Here is a 9,985-nt window from a genome sequence, read left to right as displayed (position 1 = left end):
AGTGTGGAAGGGAGGTAGAAAGAAACTAGAAAAAAGTAAATTTTTCCAATTTTTATTTGAAATTATCTAATCAGAGCAACTTGCTGAGCTTTCCCCTGATTGCTAACAGTCCTGCCTTTTTATCCCATTGGACCTTCTGTTTTTTGCTGTGTTCCCTGTGCTTAAAAATAAATACATTTGCTCTAATTTTTAGGTGGAAAAAAAGGCAACCAACAGTAAATATTTTACCAAAGGTCAAGAGAAAAATTGTACTAAACCAGTAGGTGGAATCTAAGAAAAGAGCTTATTCATTGGTTTCCCTTTTCTTCTATCATTTACAGGATTATCCTCATTTCAACTGAATAATTGCTTAGTTATTCCCCCAAGCATTCTTCCCTCCCTTTGTACCAAACTATATAGCCATTAAGGCTGTTTACACCTTAAGTCACTTTGGCATAAACTAAAAGAATTGAGACTGGCTCAGCTATTTAATCCTTTTTACAAAACCAGAATTCGAACCAGGAAAAAAATGCATCTGAGACCAGTGTAATCTTTATAAAACTATTAATAATTTGGGTTCTATATGGAACTCATAGGCCTTGGTCTAGGAACTAAACAGCAGATATGAAGTTTTAAAATGTTGATAAATAGATGACAAGTCTAGAGTTTTCTTATCAAATTACTCAATGAGACAAAAAAAATTACAGTGATCAATAACCAAAAAAGGAGGTAATTAGATCACATACATATAGAAATAGTTTGGGTTTTTTATTTTTTTTATTTTTGGCCACACCACGTGGCTTGTGGGATCTTAGTTTCCTGACGAGGGATGGAAACTGTGCCCCCTGCAGTGGAAGCGTGGAGTCATAACCATGAGATCGCCAGGGAATTCCTGAAACAAGTTTGTTTTAATACTTTTAAAAAAACTCAAGAAAATTCTTGTTCTGGTTAATTATTGTACTGTGAGTCCCCATCTCCTATCTCCTTGATCTTGGCATTGACCTTCTGAAGTTCAATTTCTATGAGAAACTTTCCATATGGCACATCCATTGTTTAAACAGGGATAGAAGACTTTTGGCTCTAATAATAGAATGACAGTTACCTTTTCTCAAGCTCTTGCCAACAGTGCTGGGCACTGTTCCAACAGCTTCACAGGATTTAGGATTATGTGATTTTCCCGCCAGCCCCTTTGAACGGCATCATTAGTCTCACTTTACAGTTGCGTCACAGAGACTAACAGGGATCTAGTTAAGAAAGTTAAGTTCCCAGAGTTAGAGAAGTAGCAGATTAGGAGAGTTTGAACACTAAGTGGCCACAGAAACCAGATCCACAGGATATAAAAACTTTATATTCTCAAATGTCATTTGAGAGCTATAGTGAGTCACTCCAAGAATCATAGCTGTGGAACTGATTATTCTTCCATGTTTAAATAACCATCTGTAGATTAAAATGTTTCCACTTTGAAAAAGTAGTCCCTTTGGCATCAGATGTTTCCAAAATGTGTTTTCTGCCTTTATAGTGAGTGTTCAACCTTTTTCAACTGTATCCAGCATCTGAGCAGCTTAGGGTAAGGGTTATGAGTGTAGGTTCTGGATTTAATTATCTCACTGTGAAATGGGGATGATGTTAGTACCTACCTCATGGGTGTTTGTAAGAACTTAGAGAGATAATATATCTCACCTATTTAACACAGCAATACTAATATAGCCAAGCCATGCAGTTGTAACAGGTCCAATTCTAAAAACTTTACATGGAATAACTCTTTAATACTCTAAAGTGACCCTATAAGGAGTATATTCTTATTATCTTCATTGTACAGACAAGAAACTAAGGCAGAGAGTGGTTAACAAACCTGCCAAAGACAGAGCTGGTGTTGGAGCCAGAATGCTAACCCCAAGTTCATGCTCATAACCATGACACTAGACAGCCCCCACTGTACCTACGGTAAGCACTTAATGAAATGCTAGCTCTCTGGACAGCTCACCTGAGGCTCGCTGGGCAGAGGCCTTCCTAACTTAATTACTGAATCACTGAGAAGTCAGTCTGGTTTATAAAGTCCTCTCCACAGCATCAGAAACCAGTAGTTTTGTTTGCTGGGTAGTTACAGGTGCAGCATCAATCCCCCGTCACTAGGTGACCTGGAAGACAAGCTCTGTAAGCCTCCTGGGTGAGCAGAGTGGCTGGAGGGGGCTCCCCACCAGCACTCAAGAGCCCATATTGTAGTCCTGACTCTGCCACACATGGTCTGTGTAACCCTGACCCATGCATTTCACCTGTCGTGGCTTCAGTGTCTCCTCTGTAAACCAAGGGGAATGGGACAGGGTAATTGGAAAGGCTCTTTCCTACCCTGAAATTTCAGGATTCTATGAGGACAAGGTCTGAATAAGTGTTCCTGTTAAAACACCAGTGGTGCAAAGCTCCAGTAGGCTAATCACACTTCATACCAGAGATGAGGGCATCCAGAGCGCCTACCTTCTTGAGATTCATGATGTACAAGAAAATGGTTTGAGGAGAAGGTCTCAAAAAAGGAATCTAAGGACAAAGAAGACAATTTTTTTGTGTGTCATGATTTTTTTTTCAAGGATTAATAATGATTGCTGTCCATATCTAATTGTGCTGATTTATTTCCAACAAAATTCCCACCAAGGACTTGAGATACTCTATGCTTCCAGAAGGACAAAAATGAACAGGGAATCTCAAGGGTACTTTTCTTAAAGAATGAGAGAATTAACTTAATTGGTCATAGGTGAATTATCTACTGGAAAAGTATTAACAAACCATTTTAAATCTTGGACTGCCTTTCTTACCATCCAATCATATTCTTGACCTCTATATTCATTTTCTGTTTATTGATATGACAAATTACCAGAAACTTAGTGGCTTAAAACAACACAACTTCATCATCTGACAGTTCTGTAGGTCAGAAATCCAACACCAGTTCCACTGAGCTAAGATCAAGGTGCCAGCAGAGCTGCGTTCCTTTCTGAAATCTCTAGGAAAGAATCTGTTTGCCTTGTTTTCTCTAGCTTCCAGAGGCCACCATATCCCTTGCCTCATGGCTCACTTCCTCCTCTTTAAAGCCAGCAGCACAGCATCTCTCTAACTCTACCTCCATCATCACATCTCTTTCTCTGACTCTCTTCTACCTCCCTCTTCGACGTTTAAGGACCCTTGTGATGGCACTGGGCCCACCCAAATAATCCAGGAAAATCTCCCTGTTTTAAAGTCAGCTGATTATCAATCTCAATGCCACCTGCAACCTTAAATACCTCTGCCATGTAACCTAACATATTCACAATTTCCTAGATTAGAATGTGGACATCTTTGGGGAAAGGAGAAGCGTGCATTATTCTGCCTACCACCATCTCTTCCCTCTTTCTGTTGTCCTTCAGATGCAATGAACTCACAGAAGATCAATATATATAAACACTTTACAAAATCAAATGGGAAGGGCTTCCCTGGTGGCGCAGTGGTTGAGAGTCCACCTGCCGATGCAGGGGACATGGGTTCGTGCCCCGGTCTGGGAAGATCCCACATGCCGCGGAGCGGCTGGGCCCGTGAGCCATGGCCGCTGAGCCTGCGCGTCCGGAGCCTGTGCTCCGCAACGGGAGAGGCCACAACAGTGAGAGGCCCGCATACCGCAAAAAAAAAAAAAAAAAAAGTCAAATGGGAATTGGAAAGTAAATGTATCCTCATCTTCCCCTCCTTCCCTTCTTTCAAACTGTAGGATATATAGGATTCCAAAGTCAAATAAGTATCACTCATATTGGTTGTCATTGCCCATTAACTGCTCACTTGCTTTCCTTCATTTGCATAGATAATGGACATTTGACAAGATTTTCTTTAGTTTCCTTTCTGGGTAAATTTATCATTTTGCTATGTTTTGTAATACTTAGGACATAATGATGTCATCCAAGCCAACAGCCTTCCCTGGAATGTGTGAAACCAAACCTAATCCTTATCCACCAAGCTACTCTACGGCTCCTGGGTCTCAACAACCTCTGAGTTTCATCAGCCTAGGAAACCAAGCGCAGAGTGGTCAGCCTCCCTTCATTACTTCTCCAGGAACCTTCACCAACAGTCGGCAGGGTCCAGGAAATATACAAATGGTAAATTAAGCTAGAGGAGAAGCAGCAAAGACACTAGGGGCAAGTCTACTTACTACTCGAATTTTTATTTTGCATTCGTAAGGTTTTATTGCGCTTATAAGCTATAGGTGGAGAGAAGTTTATGATCTCATGACATACGCCCAATCATTAGAAAGGTTGGAATGCTACCCTGGAAACAGTATCCCTTTTAGGTAGAAATAATTAGTCTGTGCATAGATTTTACCCCCAAATTCATTTTACTTTGGATTCAAGCAAAACTCTAATGGGTGACAAAGGATTCTTCGTAGCAGGATGATTCAGTAACACTGACATTCTGGAAACGCCACCACTTCTAGCTTGATCGCGCTTTTGCAAAGGATATTTTGGGTACCCTCAACCCTGTCTCTGGATTAGTTTCAAGCCTGGTATTTGTATAGAGGCAAGCTCATATTGAAGGCTGCCTTAAAAACAGAAGGAACTACAAATGGGCTGTCTGGGGAAACTGGGTGTGAAAGAACTAGGGGCCATTCCATCTGCCCTCCCCTCACCCAGTGCCCATGGAGATGTTATGACTTAACTGCATGTCAATTCCATAAGGGGCACTTGGACCATTCCTAATCTAGTTTATAGAGGCACTGTAAATAAAATATGCCCTATATGTACATGAAGACTCCACTGGCATAGGTGGCATTATTAGTTCCTTTGCTGTGCTTTTGAAGAACCTCTTTCACACCACTAACACAACTCCTCCAAATGGTACTGTCCCTCCCTGTGTGCAGCTCTAACTTCTCTGCTAGAGGCATCCATAAATTATATTGAGTGCTCATTATATGCCAGAACTCTTCTAGCCATCACAGGAAAGTAAAACTGAGCATCAGCCCCCCTGCAGCAGGCAGATGTAAGCTGGGAGGTGGCCTCTCAGATCCTCCTCCTGCCAGAGACAGGAAGTTCCCTGCTCCCATTGGGCCACTGGCACAAACTAGCACACCACACAGCTGGCCCCATACAGGTGCTGGGAATACGGCAGAGAACAAATCAGGCATAACCTCTGCCCTCGTGTAGCTCAGAACCTAGTGGGAGAATCAGACTACACACATAATAAAGAATTAAGGTACACAGTGTGCTGGAAGTTGATAAAAGATATGGAAAGAATAAAGAAGTGTGGAAGGGATAAGCAGTTCCAGGCAGTGAGGGGGTAGCAGTTTCAAGCTGGTCAGAGCAGGCTTTCCTTAGAAGATGACATGTGAGCAAAGACATGAAGTGAGGAGTGAGCCTTGTGGATGTCAGGCAAGAGGTTCCCGGTAAAGTCAGAAGGTCTTTCGAGGAAAATGTGGCATGTTTGAAGAACAGGAAGGAGGCAGATAAAGTAGAATAGAGGGCTTCCCTGGTGGCGCAGTGGTTGAGAGCCCGCCTGCTGATGGAGGGGACATGGGTTCGTGCCCCGGTCTGGGAAGATCCCACATGCTGTGGAGCGGCTGGGCCTGTGAGCCATGGCCGCTAAGCCTGCGCATCCAGAGCCTGTGCTCCAAAACGGGAGAGGCCACAACAGTGAGAAGACCGCGTACCGCAAAAAAAAAAAAAAAAAATTTCCAGGTCTGCCCCTCAGTAATTGCGTGACCTTGGGCACTGCTATGGTCTGAATGTTTCTGTCCCCCTCCAAAATTCATAAGTTGAAATCCTAACTCTCAAAGATAATAGTATTAGGAGGTAGGCCTTTGGGAGGTGCTTATTAGGTCATGAGAGTGGAGCGCTCGTGAATGAGATTATTGCCTTATAAAAGAGACTCCTGAGAGATTGCTCACCCTTTGCACCATGTGAGGACACAGAGGCACGGGCTATAAACAGGAAGAGGGCCCTCACCACAAGGTGACTGTGCTGGAATCTTGAACTTGGACTTCCCAGCCTCCAGAACTGTGCACAATAAAATTCTGTTGTTTATAAACCACACAGTCTGTGGTATTTTGTTATAGCAGCCTAAACAGAGTGAGACAGATACCTAATTTCTTAAAGTCTCTGTGTCTCCATCCCATTGTTTGGGAAGATTACATGTACAATAAGTGTAAAGTGCTTAGAAATTATCAAGCATATTGTTAATGCCTAATAAATTGTTTTGTCTTCATTGATACTTTCCGCAGAACTTGGATTACCCAAGCAGAGAACTGGTCCCTTTGCAAAACACAGTCATTGAAGTCACATTTACAGCAATTTTTTCTAAGAGTCTTGGAGGCTCTCAGGGGATGCTAATGCTCGCCTATGCAGTAGTACTTTTTGAAGAATCCTTGGGCCACATGAACAAGCCTCCCCAAATACCTCAAACAAGGCTTTACTGAAAAGTTCCCTAATATGGGAAAGGAAAGAGTCAATCAAGTCCAGGAAGCGCAGACAGTCCCAGACAGGATAAATCCAAGGAGAAACATGCCAAGGAAGACATATACTAATCAAAGTATCAAAAATTAAATACAAAGAAAAAATAGTAAAAGCAGCAAGGGAAGAACAACAAATAACATACAAGGGAATCCCCATAACGTTAACAGCTGATCTTTCAGCAGAAACTCTGCAAGCCAGAAGGGTGTGGCAGGACATATATAAAGTGATGAAAGGGAAAAAACTACAACCAAGGTTACTCTACACAGCAAGGATCTCATTCAGATTTGACGGAGAAATTAAAATCTTTACAGACAAACAAAAACTAAGAGAATTCAGCACTACCAAACCAGCTTTACAACAAATGCTAAAGGAACTTCTCTAGGCAGGAAACACAAGAGAAGTAAAAGACCTACAATAACAAACCCAAAACAATTAAGAACATGGTCATAGGGACACACATATCGATAATTACCTGAAATGTAAATGCATTAAATGCTCCAACCAAAAGACACAGACTGGCTGAATGGATACAAAAACAAGACCCATATATATGCTGTCTACAAGAGACCCACTTCAGACCTAGGGACACATACAGACTGAAAGTGAGGGGATGGAAAAAGATACTCCATGCAAATGGAAATCAAAAGAAAGCTGGAGTTAGCAATACTCATATCAGACAAAATAGACTTTAAAGATTATTACAAGAGACAAAGAAGGACACTACATAATGATCAAGGGATCAATCCAAGAAGAAGATATAACAGTTGTAAATATTTATGCACCCAACACAGGAGCACTTCAATACATAAGGCGAATGCTAACAGCCATATAAGAGAAAATCGACAGTAACACATTCATAGTAGGGGACTTTAACACCCCACTTTCACCAAAGGACTGATCATCCAAAATGAAAATAAAAAAGAAAACAAAAGCTTTAAATGATACATTAAAAAAGATGGACTTAATTGACATTTATAGGACATTCCATCCAAAAACAACAGAATACACTTTCTACTCAAGTGCTCATGGAACATTCTCCAGGATAGATCATATCTTCGTCACAAATCAAGCCTTGGTAAATTTTAAAAAATTGAAATCATATCAAGTATCTTTTCCGACCACAACGCTACGAGAGTAGATATCAATTACAGGAAAAAAATCTGCAAAAAATACAAACACATGGAGGATAAACAATACACTGCTAGGTAACCAAGTGATCACTGAGGAAATCAAAGAGGAAGTCAAAAAATACCTAGAAACAAATGACAAAGAAAACACAACAATCCAAAACCTATGGGATGCAGCAAAAGCATTTCTAAGAGGGAAGTTTATAGCAATACAATCCTACCTCAAGAAACAAGAAACATCTCAAATAAACAACCTAACCTTACACCTAAAGCAATTAGAGAAAGAAGAACAAAAACAAAAACAAAAGTTAGCAGAAGGAAAGAAATCATAAGGATCAGATCAGAAGTAAATGAAAAAGAAATGAAGGAAACAATAGAAAAGATCAATAAAACTAAAAGCTGGTTCTTTGAGAAGATAAACAAAATAGATAAACCATTAGCCAGACTCATCAAGAAAAGAGGGAGAAGATTCAAATCAACAGAATTAGAAATGAAAAAGGAGAACTAAAAACTGACACTGCAGAAATAAAAGGATCATGAGAGATTACTACAAGCAACTCTATGCCAATAAAATGGACAACCTTGAAGAAATGGACAAATTCTTAGAAAAGCATAACCTTCCGAGACTGAACCAGGAAGAAATAGAAAATATAAACAGACCAATCACAAGCACTGAAATTGAGACTGTGATTAAAAATCTTCCAAAAAACAAAAGGCCAGGACCAGATGGCTTTACAGGCGAATTCTATCAAAAATTTATAGAAAAGCTAACACCTGTCCTTCTCAAACTCTTCCAAAATATAGCAGAGGGAGGAACACTCCCAAACTCATTCTACGAAGCCACCATCACCCTGATACCACAACCAGACAAAGATGCCACAAAGAAAGAAAACTACAGGCCAATATCACTGATGAACATAGATGCAAAAATCCTCAACAAAATACTAGCAAACAGAATCCAACAGCACATTAAACAGATCATACACCCTGACCAGGTGGGGTTTATCCCAGGAATGCAAGGATTCTTCAATATACGCAAATCAATCAATGTGATAAACCATATTAACAAATTGAAGGAAAAAAACCATATGATCACCTCAATAGATGCAGAAAAAGCTTTTGACAAAATTCAACACCCATTTATGAAAAAAACCCTCCAAGTAGGCATAGAGGGAACTTAGCTCAACATAATAAAGGCCATATATGACAAACCAACAGCCAACATCGTTCTCAATGGTGAATGGTGAAAAACTAAAAGCATTTCCTCTAAGATCAGGAACAAGACAAGAATGTCCACTCTCACTACTATTATTCAACATAGTTTTGGAAGTCCTAGACACAGCAATCAGAGAAGAAAAAGAAATAAAAGGAATCCAAATTGGAAAAGAAGAAGTAAAGTTGTCACTGCCTGCAGATGACACAATACTATGCATAGAGAATCCTAAAGATGCTACCAGAAAACTACTAGAGCTAATCAATGGATTTGGTAAAGTAGCAGGTTACAAAATTAATGCACAGAAATATCTTGCATTCCTATACACTAATGATGAAAAATCTGAAAGAGAAATTAAGGAAACACTCCCATTTACCACTGCAACAAAAAGAATAAAATACCTAGGAATAAACCTACCTAGGGAGACAGAAGACCTGTATGCAGAAAACTATAAGACACAGATGAAAGAAATTAAGGATGATACAAACAGATGGAGAGATATACCATATTCTTGGATTGGAAGAATCAACATTGTGAAAATGACTATACTACCCAAAGCAATCTACAGATTCAATGCAATCCCTATCAAACTACCAGTGGCATTTTTCACAGAACTAGAACAAAAAATTTCACAATTTGTATTAAAACACAAAAGACCCTGAAAAGTCAAGGCAATCTTGAGAAAGAAAAACGGAGCTGGAGGAAGCAGGCTCCCTGACTTCAGACTATACTACAAAGCTACAGTAATCAAGACAGTATGGTACTGGCACAGAAACAGAAATATAGACCAATGGAACAGGATAGAAAGCCCAGAGATAAACCCACACACATATGGTCACCTTATCTTTGATAAAGGAGGCAAGAATATACAATAGAGAAAAGACAGCCTCTTCAATAAGTGGTGCTGGGAAAACTGGACAGCTACATGTAAAAGAATGAAATTAGGACACTGCCTAACACCATACACAAAAATAAACTCAAAATGGATTAAAGACCTAAATGTAAGGCCAGACACTATAAAACTCTTAGAGGAAAACATAGGCAGAGCACTCTTTGACATAAATCACAGCAAGATCTTTTTTTTTTGGCGGTACGCGGGCCTCTCACTGTTGTGGCTTCTCCGGTTGCGGAGCACAGGCTCCGAACGCGTAGGCTCAGCGGCCATGGCTCACAGGCGCAGCCGCTCCGCGGCATGTGGGATCTTCCTGGAC

Source organism: Lipotes vexillifer, unplaced genomic scaffold, assembly GCF_000442215.2.
Source record: "Lipotes vexillifer unplaced genomic scaffold, Lipotes_vexillifer_v1.1 scaffold1129, whole genome shotgun sequence".
Lineage (NCBI taxonomy): Eukaryota > Metazoa > Chordata > Mammalia > Artiodactyla > Lipotidae > Lipotes > Lipotes vexillifer.
The sequence above is the reverse complement of the archived record's forward strand: the minus strand, read 5'-3'. Positions refer to the sequence as shown.